This window comes from Mesocricetus auratus, unplaced genomic scaffold (assembly GCF_017639785.1).
Source record: "Mesocricetus auratus isolate SY011 unplaced genomic scaffold, BCM_Maur_2.0 Super-Scaffold_100047, whole genome shotgun sequence".
Classification (NCBI taxonomy): Eukaryota; Metazoa; Chordata; class Mammalia; order Rodentia; family Cricetidae; genus Mesocricetus; species Mesocricetus auratus.
Genome location: NW_024429224.1, coordinates 6,493,091 through 6,515,166, shown reverse-complemented (window position 1 = coordinate 6,515,166; position 22,076 = coordinate 6,493,091). Strand labels below are relative to the sequence as shown.

Sequence of the window (22,076 nt, the reverse complement as noted above, 5' to 3'; positions counted from 1 at the left end):
TCAGTCCCGGGTCCCGGCTGCTGCGGCTGGCGGCACGCGGAGACGCCGAGAGGAGGAGGCGGCGGCGGCGGCGGACGGGGGAGGGGGCGGGGGTGCAGGGGCGGCCCCGCGGGCTGGGGGGTGCGGGAGGCGCAGCGGGGTCCCGGGCGGGGCGCAGCGGGCCGCGGGGCTCCGGGCGCGCTCCCCGCACTACTCCAGTGCCATGGTGCGCCCAAGGAGCCTCTCGGTTTAGAGCTGGGGTTGGTGGCGGAGGGATACTCCGGCCGGGAGCCGCTTCACCCCTCCTCAAACTTCCTGACATTTGAACTCATTGGTGCGCCTCGTATCACTGCGCCGGGATGAGCCGGCTGCTCCACGTCAAATAGTGCCGTCGCCGCCCCCCCCTCCCCGCGGGAGGGATCCCCGAGCCCCCGGCCTGCACCCCGCACCGCGCCCCGGCCCCAGCCAGCCATTCTGCCCATCCTTAGCAGAAGTTTGGGTAGCCATCGAAACAAACCCTGCGCCCCACCCCTCTTGAAAAATTGATTTGGGAGTTTGGGAAATCAGGCTTTCTTTTTTTTTCTTTCTTGCCTTTTTTATTATTAATATTTTTGTAAAAAAAAAAAAAGCTCCAGCTCTGAGAGGAGTGGCCCCGAGTGAGGCCAGACTGTCCGGACGGCGGGGAGCGCAGAGACTCTTCCAGGGGACTGCGCCAGGCGGGAACAGCTGCACCGAAACCCAGACTTGTCGGCGAAGGTAGGTCGCAGGGTCTGAGTTGGTGTCCCCCACCCCACCCCCCGTGAGGCAGCGCCTGCATCAGACAGCTCGGTATGCAGAGAGGGATGGCTCTCGGGACCCAGGGATGGAGTACATCAAATGCCGAGAACTGCTGGCCCTGGACTCGCCAGAGAGAGCACTGGCCTAGGGACGGAGGCGGAAGGGCTGCAGTTTGAATGAAGAGTCCTAAAAACCTTGGCCTGGCAGAAACAGGGCAGGAGAGTGAGCTGAAGGGGCCCCCAGATCCTGAATGGGAGACGTTGAGTGGGCGAGGACAGTCAGGCCAGAGTTGAGGACAGGAGAGTGTAAGGGGATCAACAGGACTGGAAAGGGGGTCTTGGTCGCCGGCGGGGCCAGTGGGAGAAGGTTGAGCTTCCGAGGGCATGGAGTATGAGCTGCAGGTAAGAAACGGTGCCCCCAAGATCTAGGGATGGAGGCTAGGGACCGCGCGGGTACGGCCGCTCCAAGGAAATCGGGGTGACTTCTTGAATAGGTGCCCTCTCACTGTGGTCAAGGGGCCTGGACAGGGGTCGAGACGGAGCACTGGCCAGCCTGGGCAAAGCGGGTCTCCACACCGGGCAGAGCAAGGCCAGAAGCACGCAGCTGGAGACTCCGTGTGCATCCCTCCTGGCACCCCCGGGAGGAAACTAGAAGACGTCGCGTCAGGGAACTGGGCACCTTCGGCCCCACCACTCCCGCGAGCGTGTTTCGTCTTGGAATAGCAGGAGGGATGGTGCGGCCCCAGGGCAGGAGCTGGCTGCCCCCGTGAGCCTTTGCTGGGCGGCCCTGGCCCCTCCGGGAGTGGAGCAGCGGCGCGGAGCCGAGCGGGGGTGGAGGGCACGGAGGGCGGGTCCCCTGACCCCGCTTGAGGCAAGAGGGCGGATCGGATTTGGAGCCTGCGGGAGGCTTGGTCAGAAGTGGCCCCCTGTGCTTCGGGGGGGCCCCCCGGAGGGGCCCGGCTTTGTGGAGGATTAGCGGTCACCGCCCCACCCCAGTACCTGCCTGTGCGTCGGTGGGTATCCGAGTGTGTCTGTGCGTATCGGCGCTCCCGACTCTGATGCTATTGAGTACGTGTGCACCCGTGTCCCTGAGCACAAACAATTTTGTGTTTGTGTGGCCTTGTGTCTTTCCAGGCTGCGAGTGTCTGCGCGTTCTGTGCACATCTGCAGACCTTCCCGTGCTTCTGTGTCATGCTTTTGCACGTCTTTGTATGTGTCCTTGTGTCTGTGTCACTATGAGGATGCCTTTGTGTGTGTCTCGGCCCCCGTAGTGTGTTTGGTAGATTTTTCTCTAAATATATGTCTCCGAGTTACCTTCGTGTTTCCGTTTGACCCCAAGTTCCTGAATTGTTTTTTTTTTTGTCGCCCAGAGGTTTTGTGTTGTGGCTTTGTGTTCTGTCTATTTCTCGGCGCCTTTGTGTGTCTGTGTCCAGGAGCATGGGTATGTGGATGTAGAGTTTTCTTCACACACCCTTAGTACTCTTGTCTTTGCCCAATGTGGGAAATCTTAGGCCTTGAGCTCCGAGGTTGGGCCTAGGCCTGGGTCTGGGCTGCCTTCTCTGGATATCTGGGCCCGGCGCATAGCTGCGGGAAGAAGCCGGGCGGGTAAGGCGTACAAAGCCGAGAGGCGCGCGGGGCCGGCGGGCGGATCGGGCGGATCGGGTGCACTCTGCCCTCTGCTGGCCACAGTGTATCCTTGCAGTCACTGCTGGGCACACTACCCGCAGGCAAAAGCTCTAGTTCCTGGCCCGGACCTTTGCCATCTCAGACTTAAGGCTGCAAGTATCTTCTCTGTGTCAAGACCTAAAGACTCACCCGGACCTTTAACTCTCCGCGCAGTGTTCCACCCCCACCCTGGTGCTGCCCTTTCCCCACGCTCCCTGTTGTCTGGTCCTTTCTACTCCATCGCTCTCTTCTCTTTGGCTGAATGGAGGCCCCTGTGGCCTGGCCTCTGAGGTTTCCCTGACTCTGTGACTAGCGTCTAGGACAGTGTCTGGGTCTTTGACTGTGTTTGCTGAGCGTTTTGCAATGCTCGAAGCCAGGTCTCAACGCCGAGGGCACACCTGTAGCCCCCATTTGGAGAAGAGGTTACTGACCTCTCTCCCTGTGCCCCTGCCCCTGTCCAAGCCACAACTCCGTTTGGGGGCCGGCCTGGGGCGGGCTGCCAGAACTGTCCATGGCTCCTTGGGTGGCTTCCGTCTCTAGTCTGGTCGAGGATGCTGTGTGCCCACAACCTTGGTCCCTCGTCCACACCTCTCTCCTCCCATCCATTCTCCCCCGACCTGTAGGCCTTGGTCCTTGTTCTTTGTCCTCGCTCCATCAACCAGAGTTGACTGTCACTGGTCCTTCTCACATAGCTGCGCGCAGTCGTCCGCGTGTCTCCGAAGCATCCTTAGGGTTCTTGACCTCCCAGCCTCTGACTCTTCGGAAGAATAATACGACTGGACAAGGACACCGGCCTAGTCTCGGAGCTCATGTCTCTCTGCCGGCCTCAAGTGATTCCTGGCTCCGCGGGATCTCAGCCTTCGCTCCTGTACCGAGCCGTTGTCCCCAGCGGCTCTGAGACTCACAAGGCCGGCGGCAGGCAGCCGGCCGATCAAGACTCCCCACTCCCCCCACTGCGCGCCGCCGCCGTCCAACGCGGGATGCTTGCTGCCTCAGACGTCTGCGACAGAATCCGCTCAGGACTGTTTCCACCTGGGCAAAGACGGAGGAGGCAGGCTGCCAGCACCGCTGAGCTTGCAAGAAACAAACGGGATCTGGGCTCTTCCTATTCCCAGAGGCGCGCAGCTCCTGAGTCCTGTCCCGAGGCTCCTGGCTCTTCTCGTTTAGGACCTCACAAACCTTTTCCGTAGCGACCCGCCTCGTACGAGCGCGCGCGCAGGGCGTGGGGGTGGAGGTGGTTAGGGCTACACCAGTGAAACCCCAACCGTTTCATGTTTCTGACCAGAGTTGGGGAGAGAGAGAGGACCCTCCAGGTTTAGAAACACAGCCACAGTCTTAGATCCCAGCAAGGATGAGCGTCAGGCGCAGCCTTGGGCGCACCATTAAGGAGACTATGAGAAACATCCCGCACCGGCCTTTTTGCTCTGTCACAGGAGCCGGGGTCATGAAGCCTAGGCTCACCCCACGCTGCCCTCTCAGGCTAATGGAGCCTCAAGATCCACGATACTCGGTCGCGCTGAATCAAAGCTGCCCCAAGCCATGGTCCAGGATCCGGAGCTGCTCCGCTGAAGATGCCGCAGACTCCGGAAGTGGAGCCCAGGCGGGCCCAAGGCTCAGCAGAGGCCGAAGGCGGGCAGTTTTCAACTCCCGAGCCACCAGGCACATCTTTGAGCATCCCAGATGGACTTAAACCAGGACACACGGCTCAAAGGATGGGACAGTCACTTCCCACCACCTAGGGAAAGGCGTCTGAGGTCTTCCTGTGCTGGTGGAAGCCTACTAGGAGGTTCTCCAGAGAGGAGAGACTGGGAAGGGACCTCTGGGGTGCTTTCTCTTTCTCCACTGGGGGCTTTTGAGGCTGATGAGGGAGGGTTGCTGGGGGACTTGCCGGTGACCAGTGTGTACCACAGCCAGAGAGGAGCATTCGCAGCCAACACCCTCAGCCTTCCACCAACCCTGGCCATTAGTCCCGACTGTTAGGAAATCGGGCTCTCCCAGATCCAAAGGCTGCTGGCAGCCCTCGGGAAGGGCTCCAGGACTGGGTGACCCAGAGCTCAGGTCTTCCGCCGGCCAGGCAATGATTAAGGACGCAGAATGGCAAGGTCTGGTTAGGAAACAGGGTGGGAGACTTGCACCTCTACCCCAATTTCCCTATCTGAGCAATGGACATAAAAAAGGCATCGATTTTACAGGGTTGCTGGGAGGGTGATGTGGACATGCTCTCGGTGAGCCCTGCTCACTGTTGGGCTCTAGACTTACTATTTGATGTATAATTGTATGGGAGGTGGCGTAGACACAGGGGACTCTCCTCCTCCTCCTCCTCCTCCTCCTCCTCCTCCTCCTCCTCCTCTTCTTCCTTTAGAGCCCGAGGGAAAACAGACTTGTCTCAAATGCTGTCCTGTCTAGTGTCTTCCTTCCCTCTGGGGCAGGTGGAATTGAGGTGCTGGCCACAGGTCTGGCTGGGCATCCAGCCTGGGCATCCAGCAGACAGCTCAGCCTTCTCCACTCATTTTGTCATGAAACCTGGGGCTGAGAGCAGCTAGTACTCACAGTAAGAGCTCTGGGATTTTATCTTTTAGCCCATTTCACAGAAACCCCTCTTAGGGATTGGGATGTGTATGCACGTGTTTTGTTTGCTTTCACCAAGCATCTTCCTTAGGAATCTCTGCATTTCTTGCCAAATGGATGGTTGTCAGCATACAGTCTTTAAGAACGAGGGTCTCCCCAACCCAGGACAAGAGCCAGAACAAAGAGAAGGTAAAAGACTGTGTTTGGAGCCATAAAAGCCTCATTAAGATCTCAAGAATAACTCACAGAATTGGACACAAATTCACAAAAGCCAGGGAATTCATTGGTCTCCACCCTGAGGGTCTACGGTTTGTGAAGGGGGGGTGGGTGTGAGCCAGGGCGGGTGCCTCTCCTATTTGATCTCTATCTTAAATCCACTTCAAAACGCCGCGGCTCCGCCGAATTGGAGGTTGGCCCCTTCCTGTAATTATTTGGTGTCTAGTAAAGTTTTTATGAGTGTCTGTGCAAATAAATGCATCTGATGATGTGCGGTTGTTTGGCTCTGCCACTTGCTCCGTGTGACGAAGGAGATGTGTGCACTGTGTGTTGGCCTTGCAAGAGAAAAGGGCAAGGCACCAGCAAATAAAAAAAGCCAGGACCTCCACATCCATCAAGCAGAGGGCGTGGCCTGGTCTGGTCCACTGCTGACCTGCCAATTTGCAATTCGAAGCTTGCTGATAGTGAGGCCTGCCCAGGGCCCCAGAGAACCTGCCGGTGGAGCCTGAAGCCATTGGGTGTGATCCGATCCATGGGGTGATCAGGGTTGAGTGACAAGCTTGGTGACTTGCTAGTTTTTGGAAAGGCCTTTTTGGAAACAGAACAAGGCGGTGTCACCCAGTCTTCACTCCTGGCTGGGTAGTATGGCAAAGGGTGAGTCTGAGGAGTTAACATTGTTGCCTGTGTGAGCTCAGTAGATCTGCCTGAGAGAAGATACTGGTCAGAGAGGCATGCTGACTGGCCAGTCCTCTTCGGAAAAAGCTCCAGGCTATGCAGGGAGGGAAGCTAGAGTCCTGCCCTTCTTGACAGGACTTTTTTTTTTAAAGATTTTATTTCTTTATTACATATACAGTGTTCTACCTACATACTGGAATAGGGTACCAGATTGAACTGTAGATGGTTGTGAGCCACCATGTGGTTGCTGGGAATTGAACTCAGGACCTCTGGAAGAGCAGTCAGTGCTCTTAACCTCTGAGCCATCTCTCCAGCCCTTGACAGGACTTTTAAGCACAGTTGGAAGGTACCCTTTTCCATAGATTCCATGCCAGCATTCTCTCCTCCCAGCCCTGCAGCCTCGATGTGTTTGCTTTGAACTGATTATAGAACTTTTATTGAACTATAATGTGCATATAGAAATGTGTACAAAGCGTGAAATTATAAAGGGGACACTCCCATGACACTAATCCTAGATTAAGACCAAGGATGCCTCTGGTTTCCCAAAAGCACTGCCTGCCTTCACCGGCTTGCTCTCCCTGGGCTCTACCTTCTTTCTGGCTGTGTTTGAACTTTATCTAAATGGTATCACACAGCATGTTTTCCTTCCTGTACTTAATTGTGAGGTTTTGCAGGAGAAGTTGGTTCCCTCTGCTGGATGATCGGGGGAGATTTGGGGCTCTCACCCTCTCAGGGGGCTGGTATTCTGGAGTTTGATCCACTCATATCACATGTCTTGTCCACCCATTCAAAACTCCCTTTGGGTTCCCACACTCTGTCAGAGGCATTTGTGTGGGTAATCCTGCTATAAGCCTGGAATCCCCCCCAAGAACCACCCTGAGCACTGGAGAAAGGCATCCACAACCTTCTCTTGTTTCAGTCCCTCTCTCCACATCTAGCACCCTCTGAGGAAGACAGCACCTCAGAGGGATGAAGTCACTTGTGTGAGGTCACACAGCCTTGAAAGGGTCAGACCCTGGACTCAAACCCCAGTTGGCCAAACTCCAAACCCCAGGCTCTTGTCACCTCTCCACATGGCTCCCCTGGGCATCCGGGCCCAGGCGTGAACAGTGCTCTTCCAGCAGGGAGGAAGCTGGACTTTTTCCAAAGGAAACGACGGGAAACAGAAAACCCCAAACAGCAAACAGGGCAGGTTGGTTTCCCAGGCCCCAGCTGCCTAGCTCTGGGTAGTACAAGTCTGACAGAGCTGGTTTGGTCCGGACTGACCCAGTTTCCCTAGATGCTGTGTGTCACCAGAGGGGGGGCATCGTGCTACTCACCCAGCAGGCCAGCACCTCATTCGGAATGGAAGTCAGTTTTTCAGCCCCACCTCACAGATGAGGAAACTGAGGCGCAGAGATGAACAGGGTCTCGCCTCAGCCCAGCAGTTTCAGAGCCTGCCCTGGGCTGCAGCTGCATCAAGGCTCTGCTCATCCCTGCCGGGCCTGGTCATGAACACATCTTGTCCTTGACTCTCTTATCTGATCCACTCTTGCTGTCCTGCTGTGCTTGAAGTACAGCCCTAAGATTTTAGAGTCTGGGGGGGCTGCGGGGGGGGGCTGAGTAGAAACCCTTGGTTGTTCTGGCCTTGAGTTTTCTTGTTTGGAAAGCAAGAGTGACTTCACTACTTCGCCTTGCTGTTGGGGAGTTTGACGAGCTCTGTGTGGACATTTTGTTTGTATGTATGTGGACGTATGTACACAGGAATGCATATCTATGTGTGTGCGTGCGCACACTGGCCGAAGCTGACGCGGAGGTCTTAACTACTCTTCACTGTGTCTCCTGAGGCTGGGTCTCATGCTGAGCCTGGAGTTGTGGAGTCTGGCTCTGCTAGCCATTTTGCCACAAGGAATCCCTGTTTCTGTCTCCTGAGTGCTGGGATTCCAGGCCACCTGCCCCCCTCCCCTTTTTTTTTCCCTTTATCCTGAGACAGGGTTTCTCTGGGACTTTGGAGGCTGTCCTGGAACTTGCTCTGTAGACCAGGCTGGCCTTGAACTCACAGAGATCCCGCCCGCCTCTGCCTCCCAAGTGCTGGGATTAAAGGCGAGCGTCATCACTGCCCAGCCACCTGCCTGGGTTTTTTTTTTTGTTTTGTTTTTTTACAGGATTCTGCCATCCAAACTACTGTCCACCCTCAGCCCCTCTGTGGCCTTTAGGATCTGTAACAATTCAGAGTGTCAGCTCCTCCTAGTAGAGGAGCCAAGGGCTGTGCAAAGTCCCTGAGGCAGAAAGGCACCAGAGCCACGGGCGGACGCCTTGTGGCTGATCACAGCCAGGCTCTGGGTTACCGTTGGGGAGGAGCTGACTTCGAGGCCCTGTAGGTCACGGTGAGGAGTGTAGGCTTGCACTTGAGAGCCAGGAACGGTTTCAACGGCCATGCCACGGTCAAGTGTGTTGCTTAGGACAATCTCTCTGGCCAAGTGACCAGGCACTGGGTTTCAATATCCCCTTTGTGTGCAAGGGGGCTGGGCAGGTTGCAGAACAGGCCTTATCCTCCAATTTCCCATAGAGGTTATGTGTCCAGAGTCAGGGTTTCATGTTACACAGAGCTGCTCTTTCTGGAATGCGGCCCCCAAGCAACCCCTGCTGGACCCTCCGCAGAAGGAGGGGCTCCTGTGAGAACATGATGCAGAAGGCTCAGCAGTGTCTGTCTGTCCCCACAGTTGAGGCTGTGTCTGTCTGTCCCCACAGTTGAGGCTGTGTCTGTCCCCACAGTTGAGGCTGTGTCTGTCTGTCCCCACAGTTGAGGCTGTGTCTGGTGCTGTTCTTGCTTTTAAGCACTGCGGGTGGCTCCCGACCTCAGTGACCTCTCAGAAGCCTACAGTGACCCTGTGAGCAGCTGTCACGCTTGCCCAGTGAACCCACCAGGAAGGTGAGGCTCTCAGGGTGAAGTGCCTTGCCCAAGGTCACAGCCTGCACGCCGATGCCATTGGGTACCAAGCAGCATTCAGTGTGTGTGTGTGTGTGTGTGTGTGTGTGTGTGTGTGTGTGTGTGTGCCTGTCTGAAGTGTCTTTGAGCTTGCTGAGATCTAGAAAGCCTTGTAACTGTTCCACAGTGGTGTGGAAGAGCCAGCAGATTCCATTGGTGCATACTCGCCCCACCTCTGCTCCAGCCCACACAATATGCCCAGCAGAGTTCTCCTCCCTGGAACAGCTTGGCAAGTCAGCCTCTTCTAAACCCGGGACAAGCCTCCAAGTCCAGAAACCTTCTGACGGCCCCTCACCGGCCTGGTCTCTGCCTCCCTCCCCTCCGCGCTCTGCAAGGCTCACCTTGCCAAGACTCTTGGCTTTATTTCAGCCCCTGAGACTTGGCCTGGCTGCTCCCTCAGCCTGTATGGCTGGACTCCGTCCTGTTTTCAGCTGACTCCCATGCATTTCTTGTGTGTCCCTGTAAATGTCACCTCCTCCCGGAAGCTTTCCTTCACATTCTGACAGGTCAGACTACGTTGGCTGTGTTTTCACTGTCCTTGTCTCTCCTTCATTGTGTAAGTAGGGTATATGTCTTCTTCCCTCACCCTCTCTATTCCTTTACAGCTTCAAGAGAAACCCAGGAGCGATGGGGGAAGGAATGGTGAGTGGATGGGTACTGTATATTTTGGTCATTTGGCAGATGATCAGAAACAGTACAAAACTCCAAATGTTGCCCTGTCACAATCTACTCTAAGGTCAACTCTGAATAGTGTTGTCAATCTCACCGCTAGTCAACAATGGGGAAACTGAGGCTCAGGCATGGGAAGGCACATGCCTACATCCCACAGACAGTAGCTAGAAGACCTGAGATTTGAACCTGTGTCTCTCAGAGCCTGGGCTCATACTTTCTGCATCACACTGAGGACCCGTGTCTTCTGTGGGGTTCTCAGCACCGCACTTGCCTGTGAGGAAGCCCCCCTTGGTAGGTGGTTCACTGCCCCAATCTGGTGCCTGCCATTGTTGGCTGCTGGGCTGGGCTTCCTCCTCTTGGTGGCTGGCAGTCTCTTCTCTCCCAGGAGGAAGCCTGGCTGGCACAGGGATGGGTGCCACGTGTGTGGAGCCTCCTAAAGCAAACCTACTACAGATACTCTAAAAGCAGGGGCATCTGGAAGGGAAGTACCCCGTAGCAGCTTCATACCAAACAATGACAAGAGCATGGGTAATACCAGAGGGCTCTGCTTTTGTTATGAACAAGTAATTTTCTAAGCTTTTATTGATTGATTGATTCTATATACAGAAACCCTGTTTTTCAAGACAGGGTTTCTGTATATAGCTCTGGCTGGCCTGGAACTTGCTTTGTAGACCACGTTGGCCTCAAACTCAGAGACCCTCCTGCCTCTGCCTCTGAGTGCTGGGACTAAATGTGTGCACCACCACATGGAGCACTGTTTGTTTTTGTTTTTGTTTTTGAGACAGGGTTTCTGCTTTTCTGCTCCAGCTATCCTGGAGCTTGAAATGTAGACCAGGCTGGCCTTGAATTCACAGGGATCCTCCTGCCTCTGCCTCCTGAGTGCTGGGATTAAAGGTGCACATCACCATGCCTGGTCCCCCAACCTTTTATTTTTGGTAAACTTTTTGTTTATTTGTTTGTAGACAGAGTTTGACTTACAGCCCTGGCTGGCCTGGTGCTCATTACGTAGCCTAGGCTGGCCTTAAAGTTTCAGCAATCCTCCTGCCTCAGCCTCTTAACTGCTGGGAATAAGACATGTATTGCCACACCCAGCAGCTTCTTTTGTATTACGAAAAATTTCAAATGTATATAAAAATAGAATAGCATGCCCATTCCCTAGGTTCAGCTATTGCAATTCACAGGCAATCCTGTTTCATTTTATCCTACTCAAAATTTCTGATTCCAATGGATTTAAAATTATTAATTTATTTTTGTGTAGATCCAACTTGGGGCCTCATGAGTGCTAGGTAAACACTGTACCACTAAAGCTGGATTCCCAGCCCCCTTCACATTGCCAGTGGATTCCTTAAGAATTTACACACGCCCCTATCGTTTGCATGTCTACATAGGCATGATGCATACATGTGAGTGTTTGCATGTCTACATAGGCATGATGCATACATGTGAGTGTTCCTGCGGAGGTCAGAGGAGGCCTTGTGGAGCCAATTCTCCCCTTTCACCTGCATGTGGGTTGCACAGATCAAACTGGGCTCACGTGGAAAGCGCCTTTACCTCGGAGCCATCTCACTGGTCCATCCAGAAACCAACATTTCTTTATTTTATTATTTCTAAACTCTACTATGTATCAAGCACAGTTGTTGGGGTATGTGAAAAAATATTCTTGAGATTGGGCTCTCTAGGTATCCCAGGCTGGCCTTGAGCTCACCAGATAGCCTGGTCTCAAACTTATAGCAATCCTCCTGTGCCAGCCTCCTAAGTGCTAGAATCACAGGGGGCAGCGGGGATGCCAACACACTCAATTTGGTATATGTCTCTAAAGGAAAGAGATTCTTTAAACTTATTTTTTATGACAATGAGTGTTTTGTCACTGCGTGCTAAGTGCATCACGTGTGTGCAGTGCTCATGAAGGCCAGAAGAGGGCGTCAGATTCCCTGGAAGTGGAGTTACAAACAGCTGTGACCTGTTATGTGGGGCTGGGAATCGAACCCAGGTCTTCTGCAACAGCAGTAAGTACTCTTAACACTGAGTCATCTCAACAGCTCAAGAAAGGGAACCTTTGAAAAAAGTATTACATTCATTGATCTCTCCCTCCCTCCCTCCCTCCCTCCCTCCCTCCCTCCCTCTCTCTCTCTCTCTCTCTCTCTCTCTCTCTCTCTCTCTCTCTCTCTCTCTCTGTGTATAGGGTGCCTATTTACCATGGTATACATGTAGAGGTAGGGGATAATTTGTGGGAACTGGCTGTCTCCATCCATCATGTGGATCCTGGGGATTGAAGCCTCCTCCCCCTTTAAAATTGTGCTAATCCCATTGCACCACCTAGTTTTCTGCTGGGGTGACCAAATACCAGACGAGGCAATGTAAGGAAAGAAAGTTAACTTCTTCACAGTTTAAGGGCACCGGCCATTGTGGTGGGGAGAGAAAGCTTGGTGGCCGGAGATGGAGGCAGCGGGAGCTCAGGAAGTGGAGAGAGGGAGGGATAGTGTTCACATGGATTTCTCCTCCCCCCCTTTTTATTGAGTCTGGGACCTCAGCCCCCGGGATGGTGACACTCATCCTCAGGGCGGGTCTCCTCTCCTCACCTAGTCCTCTGTGGGTGCACGGTCACAGACACCCCTAGTGCTGTGTGCCACCAGTGCCCCCGTGTTTGCTAATCCAATCAAGCTGATAATTGGAATTACCTGTCACAATCTGGAAAGTTTATCACCCAAACCTATCACGTCAGCGTTGCCGACCCTGGACAGTCTTATGCTTGCCCGTTACAGAGAAGCCCGCAAGCCGTGTCCAGGTCTCTGAAGCTGTGTCTGGCTCCCCTCTCTGCCTGCTCGGCTCCCAGCCCTTGCCATTGTCCTTCAGCATTACTCAGGTCTGGAGTCCGCTGCCTGTATCCCTGTGGGGCCCTTAAACACGTTCCTCTGTCCTCTGTAATTCCTGTAATTAGATCAGATTCAGGTTCAATTTTTGGCAGTCTGCCTCTCGGGAGATTGAGACTCCTGGCCTCTGTGTGTGTGTGTGTGTGTGTGTGTGTGTGTGTGTGTGTGTGTGTGTGTGTAGTTAGTGATCACTGGTGTTCACCTAGGTTCGTTGCTGTATCAGGGCTTGCAGAAGGACGCTTTTCTGTGGCCAGCTTCCTTCTTGTCTCTTAGCTGGGATCTTTGAGGATGGCAGGGTCTCCTTAGCAACTCTTTAGCTACACCGAGTACCATAAGATCTCCTTCAGAACGGCAAGAGAGGCACTGAGGGCTTGACTCTTGACCATTATTTTTTTAACACTAGGAATTGAACTCGGAGCCTTGACATGCTGGGCAAGGACTCCACTCCTCAGCCACACCCTCAGATCCTGTTCTTTTTTGTTTTGTTTTGTTTTTTACCTTTGAAATCTTATTTTGAAATAGTCATGCAAAGATATCCAGGCTGGTCTTGGACTCATTACAGCCCTACTGACTCAACCTCCCTAATGAGGGCAATACAGGTGTGATCACTATGCTGTCAGCTTTGGCCCTTACTGTTTCTCAAATCATGGCTCCCTCCCTCCCTCCCTCCCTCCCTCCCTCCCTCCCTCCCTCCCTCCCTCCCTCCCTCCCTCCCTCTCTCCTTAGACAAAATGTCGTGTATCCCAGCTGGTCTGGAACACCCTATGTAGTCAAGAATGACCTTGAACTCCCTGTTCTCCTGCCTAAGCACTAACTGATGCTACAGGTGCGACCACTGTGTCTGCTTTATGCCATGCTGGGGATCGAACCCAGGGCTTTGAGCTTGCTAAGCAAGCTCGCAGTAACTGAGCCACACCCCCAGACCCGCTTTTAGTTTTGTTTTCAGTCCTGGGGGTGGAAACCAGGGTCTTAGGCTTGCTAGGCAAGTGCTGTCTGTGCTGCGGAACCACACACTCAGGCTGGAGTTACCTTAAAAATATCTTTACACTTATTTATTTATTTAGTGCACCTATGCCTGTATACGCACACGCCTCAGTACACAGGTGGGCTATGGGGTGTGAACTCAGATGGGTGGTCAGGCAAGTCCTCCACCTGCTGAACCGTCTCACTGGCCCAGGGGTTATTTCTCTACTATCCTTGTGACTACAGGGGTGTAATGTGCTGCAATCCCCTGGAACTCCTATCCATGTCCTCCATGTCCCATTCTTTCCTTTGACCAGAGGGGTCCTCTTTGGGTTGACCCCGGAAGCCTGTGCCCAGAAGGCTCTGGAGGCCACTTTATGTCCTAGAAGATCAGGATGCTCCGAATGGGCCTCATCAACTTGCTGCTACTCATCTGAATCATTGTTAAGGAGCCCCGGTCTCTGCAGGAATCATGCTTAGAGACTACAATCTAGATTTAAGCAACATGCTTTGCTATTGGATTGGCCATTATTTCTGGGTATTTCCAGTGGACAAGTTGGAAATACACCCCATCAAAAAAAAATACAGAGTGAGTCATGAATGCCAAATCTTGGAAGTAACCCAGATGTTCTCTAGGAGAATGGATTAGCAGACTGTGGTATGTATGTCCATTCAATGGAATATTACTTAGGTGTTTGCCCTCAAATGCATATTGCTATATGAGGGAAGCCCATCTGCCTGATTCTAATTACATGGCACCCTGAAAGGGGCAAAACTATGGAGACAGTAGAAAGATGGGTGTTGGGAAAGTGTACACTTCTCAGCGGAGCACAGAGGGTTTGGCACTGTGGCGATCAGTCACTCTGTCTAAGGTATACCTCCCAGTTTTTGGTTTTCTGTGGTCAATATCGGTCTACACATATCAGTGGAAAAGCCCCCCTGTTGTACTTCACTAAAAGCACCCGGATAAAATGTCCAGTTTTCCCATCTTGTCCGTCCTGGGGTGTGAGTCGGCCCTTTCCAGTGTGTCCCTGCTGTATGTGTGACCTGTCTGTTACTTACCATCTCGGTCATCACATGAACGCTTGGAGTGTTGCAAGTGCTTGCATTTTTTTCAGTTTGATGATTTTTAAAAAATTTTTATTTATTATTATTTTATGTGCTTTGGTGTTCTGCCTGCATGTATGTCCATGTGAGCCTGTCAGATCTTGGAGTTACGCACAATTTGTGAGCTGCCAGGTGGGTGCTGGGAATTGGACCTGGGTCCTTTGGAAGAGCAGCCAGTGCTCTTAACCATTGAGCCATCTCTCCAGCCCCCAGCTTGACAATTGTTTTAAACTGTTATTTATTTACCTACAAACTAGATGACTTATTGGTAGGGGGTGGGTTGGTATACGAGTGTGTCTAGAGATCAGAGGCTGGCATTAGATGTCTTCCTGAATGCTCTCCACTTTATTACCGATCGATCGATTCAGTGGGTGCCTGTGTGCATCGGAGTGCGTGCCTCAGACAGAGATCAGAGAACAACCTCGTGAAACTGGTTTCCGTCTATCTCTACCTGTGTTCCAAGGAAGGACCCTGCTGTGTGGCACTCACCTTGGCTTGCTGAACCATGTCATTGGTCCCTCCACCTAATCTTTGAGTCAAGATTCCTTACAGGTGCTCACCAATTGTGCAAGGCTAGTTTCCATTTTCAGTGTGGGCGTTAAAAGGCCTCCCCTCCCCCATGTCGGTTCTGTATATCAAACTCAAGTGCTCATGCCATCCCTGACAGAGCTATCTCCTTAGCCTGCTTCACTTACTTATTTTTTATTGTTTCGAGACAGGGCCTCAGGCTTGACCCTCCTGTGTGGTCCAGGATGACCTTGAGTCTTCTGTGTTTACTTTTCTTTCTTTCTTTTTTTTTTTTTTTTTGGTTTTTCGAGACAGGGTTTATCTGTATTGCTTTGGAGGCTGTCCTGGAACTAGCTCTGTAGACCAGGCTGGCCTCGAACTCACAGAGATCCGCCTGCCTCTGCCTCCCGAGTGCTGGGATTAAAGGCGTGCGCCACCACCGCCCAGCCTGCCTTTACTTCCCAGCGGCAGAGATTGCAGGCATAGGCCACCACGCCTGTTCTTGTGCACTGTTAGGGTTCAGACTCAGGGTTTTGTGTGTGCTAGGCAAGCATGGTACCAACTGAGCTACGCGCCCGGTCCATAACGTTTCCATTTCGTTATCAATTGTTACTGCTACCTCTTTCTATGCCTGTAAGTGTGTAGCTGTGGACTAATGTCACACATTTGTCAAAGACCACAGAATGCCCAACAGGAAGAGGACACTGATAGGGCAGAACTTTAGCTGGGATGCCTTGATGTTAGCTTAGAAATTACAGCAAAACGGTGCAGGGTGTACAGAAACTCTGTACTGTGCACAGATTTTCTACATACCAAAACTGCTAAAAATAAGGTTTTTTTAAACCACGAGTTCATATTAATATTTCTAACTTAGATTCTGGACTGTATAGTGGTTTTTTGCTTTGTTTTAAGTTAGACTCTCTTGCAGCCCAGGTGTCTCCAACCGTATGTAGCTAGGAACATCCCTGAATCCCTGATCCTCCCGCCTCCACTTCCGGAGCTCTGGGGTTACAGGCAAGTGTCACCACACAGGTTTCTGTGGTGCTGGGGTGGGACCAAGAGCTTGGTGCATGCTAGGCAGAAGGCTCACCAACTGAGCCACATTCCAACCCATATACTGTGCAACCCAGGCTGGTCTAAAACTCACAGCAATCCTTCTGCCTCAGCCTCAGAAGTGCTAGGGTTACAGATGTGAGCCTGCATGCCCTGCTACCATGAATTTCAGATGCACCAATACAATTAGACTTTTTTCAGGCTGTTTATGTGTTTGTTTTTCTTTGCCTTCAGGGGACATCTTAGTGACTGATGTGCAGTCAAGATTATCACACTTGGGAGTGACTGGGACTAGGGTCACCAACTCAACACAAGCTAGCTTCTTCTTCTTCTTCTTCTTCTTCTTCTTCTTCTTCTTCTTCTTCTTCTTCTTCTTCTTCTTCTTCTTCTTCTTCTTCTTCTTCTTCTTCTTCTTCTTCTCCTTCTCCTCCTCCTCCTCCTTCTCCTCCTCCTCATTTCATTTTTAATATTTGGAATTTCCTTTCAAATAACTAATATTTGGTGACTTTATGGTACATAAAATGTGTTTGATTTTCAAGTAAAGTCAGGCTTCACCCACCCTCAAGGTCACCCTGTCTGACACCAGCCATCCCTGCCCCCTGTTGACAGTCCAGGACACTCCCGGACATTATAAAATGGATGCTCTGTGTGTGAGACCTCATGCAACCCCATGCAAAGGTGTCCCTCCCATCTTTTACAGGACAGGAAGCTGTCATCCATCCTGGGACGTGGTCCTAAGTGCGGGCACTTGAGTGCCTAGCCTTGTTCCAGATCCCACCCTGGGCACTCAGGCTCAGAGGCAGGGTCCTGTTCTCACAGAGGTAATGTTAAGTGGGGCCAGCCATACCTCACTTTCCCCTGATTGTAACTTAAGACTGTCTGTCTGTCTGCCCATGGCACCAGGAACCCTTCCAGGCATCCTGAACAGTGCAGGAAGAAATCAATGTAAGTTTGTTGAATGAAAAAGGAAAAGAAAAACAAAAGTTTGTGGTCATTACAGACGTCTTCAGCTTCTTGAACTGAGAAACTTTGGTACAGAATTGAAAAAAAAACCTTTAAATTATAAATATAATGTACTTCAGTAATGACTACTTGGAAAGTGCAGTAAATGAGATAATAAAAATAACCAGGGTATCAGTTTACATCTGTGGTTGGCCCTGTATAAAGACAGCCTTTTATAAATGTATGCCTATATATGTATGCGTATGTACATACATTTATGCATGTATACACAGTGTTGTTTGCATTTTCAGGAAATTGCCGATAACAGTCCATCATGACAATTTTCCTCCCTGAACATCCCTTAAAGCCTCACCATCTACTTAGGGCTTGGATTTATTTTCATAGTGATGTCATCCTTTACCACATAAAATAATTATCAAGTGGAGACGAAGGCTGCAGTCGCAGGAAGATGATTATCTAGCGGGCTGGGAGGCTGCACACGGTTTCTCGGCTGGTTGTGTAACCTTTCCCGTGGATGCCGGGGAAATGCAGCAAGGACAGTATCCGGAGGCACCTGCCCGCCTCGGTCCCTTTCCCACTGGGTGCTCTGTCCCAGCACATTGACTTTCTACAGTTCTGGGTCCTTCTTGGCTGCAGAGAGTGTTAGTAGCACACAGGCCTTTAGGACTCTCGCCCTCAGCACCACACACTGAGTTGGTTCTGTGACCTTGGTTTTTAACTTCAGTAGCACAGGGTGTGAGCGGTATCCATTCCCTGGTCAGGGAGAGGCCCGGGAGCTCAGCTCTGGATTGCTTCATAAGCTACCAATAAATAGACATTCTTTCAAAAAAATTGGTTTATTTTGAAATTTTTATTTTTTGAGACAGGGTTTCTCTGTGTAGCCCTGGCTGTCCTGGAACTCATTCTGCAGACTGGTCTTGGTCTCAACTCACAGAGGTCCACCTGCCTCTTGAGTGCTGGGATTAAAGGCGTGAGCATCCCCTATCACCGAGCTGTAACTAGCTCTTCTTATTATTCTCTAAGCAGCACTGCTGTCATCATTTTGTCTTGGTAGAAAGATAATCCGGACCTTAGGGAATGGCCGTGTGACAGCCACCTATCTTTGGGCTGGAAGCACTGGCCAGGGTATATCAGGCATGGTGTGTGACCCGCCACAGCCTAAACAACTTCATCTCCCCCTTTAAAAGATTTTTTGTTAGCTGGGCAGTGGTGGCACATGCCTTTAATCCAAGCACTCCGGAGGCAGAGGCAGGCGGATCTCTGTGAGTTTGAGGCCAGGCTGGACCAACAGCCTCCAAAACAATACAGAGAAACACTGTCTTGTAAAACCAAAAAAAAAAGTTTTTTGTTTTGCTTTGTTTTAAAGCGGTGCATGAATTTAATCCTAGCCCCTAGGTGGTAGAGGCAGGTAGATCTCTGAAGGCAGGAGGATTTCTAAGTTCAAGCCTAGCCTGGTCTATAGAGTTATAGAGTGAGTTCTGGGACAACCAGGTCTACACAGATCTGTCTTAAGAAAACCAAAACCAAACTAAAAATTTTTTATCTGCGGGGTCTGATGTAGTCCAGACTGGCCTCACACTCTCTATGTAGTCTAGGATGACTTGGGACTCCTGATCCTCCTGCCTCCACCACCCATGTTCTGGGACTACAGACAAGCACTCCTGTCTGCTTTATGTAGCAGTGGGGTGGAAGCCAGGGTCCTAAGCATGCACTCCTGGGATCGAGCCTCACCCCACCCCCACTGTCATTAATGGGAATCCACCATTACATCTTGCTTCAAACAGTCAGAACAGTGCGTGTGTCGCTGGGTGAGCAATAGCAGACAGTCAGTAAGTTCGTGGTCTTCAGGGCTCAGCAGGGCAGGTTCCCATCCTCCTGTCTCTAGACTTTGGATCCTGGCTTCTGCCCTACTCATAACTGTGGGGTGCAGCTTGTTCTGTGGGTCATCCCACATCCATCACCCCAACTTCATCCTCTCCCTGGGTAGACCGTGTGAGCCAGGTTTAAGCCAATTAAAACGAATCCATCACTGTGGCATGGAGAGTGGCCTCGACGGTCAGAGGCCTGAGACAGCTTACAGAGTGACACTCCAGACGTTTGCTTGAAGCACATTTTTACCATGACTTTGCAGTGTTGGACACAGCTGCTTCAGGGTCACCTGGCTCCTGAGCAGGGTTGGTTGTCTGAGAATGCAGCTGCCCCCAGGAGGTGAAGTCAGGAGAAACACCCTGGAGGGCTTCCACTAAAGCTCTCAGGCTTTCTTTGCCTAAACGGGTTTCAGGTGAGTATTCTGTCTGGTTGGACTCTGACCGTCACGACTTACAAAACATGAAGGCTGCATAGGGATACCTCCGAAGGTAAAGGCATTTATAACACACACCTAGCGACCAAGTTTGATCCCTGGGACCCACAGGAAGGTGAATGCAGAGATCTGAGTCTACAGTTGTCCTCCGATACCCTCCCCCACCGCATGCTCTGGTGGAAGGCATCTCACCCATTAAGTATCTTCCCAGCCCCAAGCTTTGGATCTTGAAGCATTTCAGAGTTCAGATTCTTAGATTAGACACACCCAACCTCCAGTACATATGTCTGAAATGCTGTAAAACTCCACCAAGACAACATAAAGCTTTTGCTGTGTTTATGAGTCTAAATAAAGATTAAATAAATCGGAAAATGGACATGTTAAAAATCACAGCTTTTAAGAGTAGATTTACATAAATGTGTTTGTGTGTGTGTGTGTGAAAATGAAATCACAGTGTCATAAATCAAACGTGCTGGCTAGTGAGATGGCTCAGCAGGTAAAGGAGCTTGCTGTCAATGTCAAGGACCTGAGTTCAATTTCTGGAACCCACATGGCAGAAGGAAAGAATTGACTCCTGTAAGTTGTCCTCTGAGCTCTACACACACACACACACACAGAGTGATATGCATGTCTGCCCCCACAAATAACTTTAAAAATTAAAAGAAAACCAAAACATCATGAAGATGGTAGCCATGAGGCAAGTTTTTGTTGGATATTTAGATGCACTTAGTTATTTTGTACAAATGGCATTTTCTGCATCAGGTAGCCATTGGCTGACCTACACTGTTATGGAGCAGGGTCCTGTGTAGCCTAGGATGACTATGGCTTCTGATCTTCCTGCCTCCACCTCCCCAGTACGCACCACCACACGCTTCAAGTTCGATGAGAGACTTGGTCTCAAAAAATAGAGAGCCAGCAGGGCGGTGGTGGCGCACACCTTTAATCCCAGCACTCGGGAGGCAGAGGCAGGCGGATCTCTGTGAGTTCAAGGCTGGGCTGGACCGATAGCCTCCAAAACAATACAGAGAAACCCTGTCTCGTAAAACCAAAAAAAAAAAAAAAATAGAGAGCCATGGAGAAGTAGACTCAGTGTGGGCATCTGGCTTCCAAATATGCACACATGTGCACATGGACCTGTATGCACACTTGTACATACGAACAGGTACACACCCACTAAACACATAAAACGCACACACACACACACACAGCTGAAAAAAGGACAAAGGGATGGTAAGACGAATTGGTGGGTTAAACGGATTTCTGTCGAGCTGGAGGACAGGTGTTGGAGCTCTGGAGCCCACATGACGGAAGGAGAGAACAGACTCCCACAAGTTGTCTTCTGACTCCACATGTACAATGAGAAACATGCATGCCCCCCCACAAATAAATAAATAAACATAAGAAAAAATAAAGAAAAGCTACTGTGATTTGAATATTGAAATGTCTGAGTGGCTCCACCCACAGGGAGAGACAGGCCAGCCCCATGGTTTCCATTCCCAGACCACATCGGGCACCCTCTCAGTCCTAATGTCACGGACCTATGATGGCCAGCAGGGGAGGGGGTGTGATCGGAACTCCAAGGACAGTACGCTGCAGCAGTCTGCCTCTGAGGTTCTGGGGGGACTGTCTTTCCCACAGGCTTGTCTTGGTTGCTGTTTTATTTTGAAAGAAAGAAAAAAAAACCCACTACAGTGCCAGCAAATCGCTCAGTGTTTAAAGGCAGTTGCCGCCAAGCCTGGTGACATGCATTTGTACTTAGGACCTGCATGGTGGCATGTGAGCTCACACACGTATGCGCAGAGACAGACACATACACAGTAAATAAACGATTACATATTTTAAAAAGTACCTTTGTGTTCATTTGTAGATGACATAACCGACTGAGTGGAAAATCAATGTAACCCACCAGGAGACTTACAGAGGTGAGGATCCAGGCCTAGCATGCCCATCGGTGAGCTCGAAGCTTGGGAAATGCACAGGGGAACCAGGAGCTCAAGGTCATCCTCTGCTACACAATGAATTCAAGGCCAGCATGGGCTAAATAAGACACTGTCTCAAACCAACACGCCAAACAAGCAAGCTAATTGTTAACTTTAGTAAAACTGCAAAACTGAAGGGTGAAATAAGAAAACCAGTTGAGGGCTGGAGAGATGGCTCAGAGGTTAAGAGCACTGGCTGCTCTTCCAGAGGTCCTGAGTTCAATTCCCAGCAACCACATGGTGGCTCACAACCATCCATAATGAGATCTGGCGCCCTCTTCTGACTTGCAGGGATACGTGCAGACAGAACACTGTATACATAAAAAATAAATTAATTAAAAAAAAAAAAGAAAACCAGTTGCTTTCCTAGTTCCTACCTGTGGACCAACATGAACAGAGCCCTCTGAAGGGGGTGTTGAGTTCTCAGTCGCTTTGCCGTTGGGCGCTCCCCTGGTTCACTCTGCACAGCTCACCACCATGGCCCCTCGTGTGGAACAAAGCACAGCCTGGGGCCTGGCTGCTGTCCCTGCCCCTGCAGAGCCCCTCCTCCCGTGGACTCCCTTCACTCCGGTGGCTTGAGGGGAAGGTACAACCACCCCTTCGGCTTACGTTTGCTTGTGTGTGGGGTCCCCTAGCAGGGTTACTAGGGTCACAGGGAAGGCTGGGCCCTTTCTTCTTCTTCTCCTCAGCAGGTCTGTGTCCCTGTCACTCGGCAGCCGCGAGGAGTCCAGGCCCCTCTGCTCCTCACTGTTACTCCCAGGAAGAGCCTGAGGGCCGCCACCCTTCCTACCATACCCGGGCTGCTCACCTCAC

General features: G+C 51.4%; 1 long non-coding RNA gene across 2 annotated transcripts; it reads left to right on the top strand.

The window, feature by feature from the left end:
• Positions 1-162: 162 nt before the first annotated feature.
• Positions 163-21,536, top strand: LOC121136068. Of its 2 annotated transcripts, none has more exons than XR_005873179.1 (4): positions 163-735; positions 9,453-9,489; positions 16,720-16,840; positions 21,152-21,536. It is a non-coding gene; the product is annotated as an uncharacterized LOC121136068 (long non-coding RNA). The 2 variants fall into 2 exon arrangements; XR_005873180.1 differs by lacking the exon at positions 163-735 and adding an exon at positions 9,128-9,353.
• The last annotated feature ends 540 nt before the right edge of the window (positions 21,537-22,076 follow it).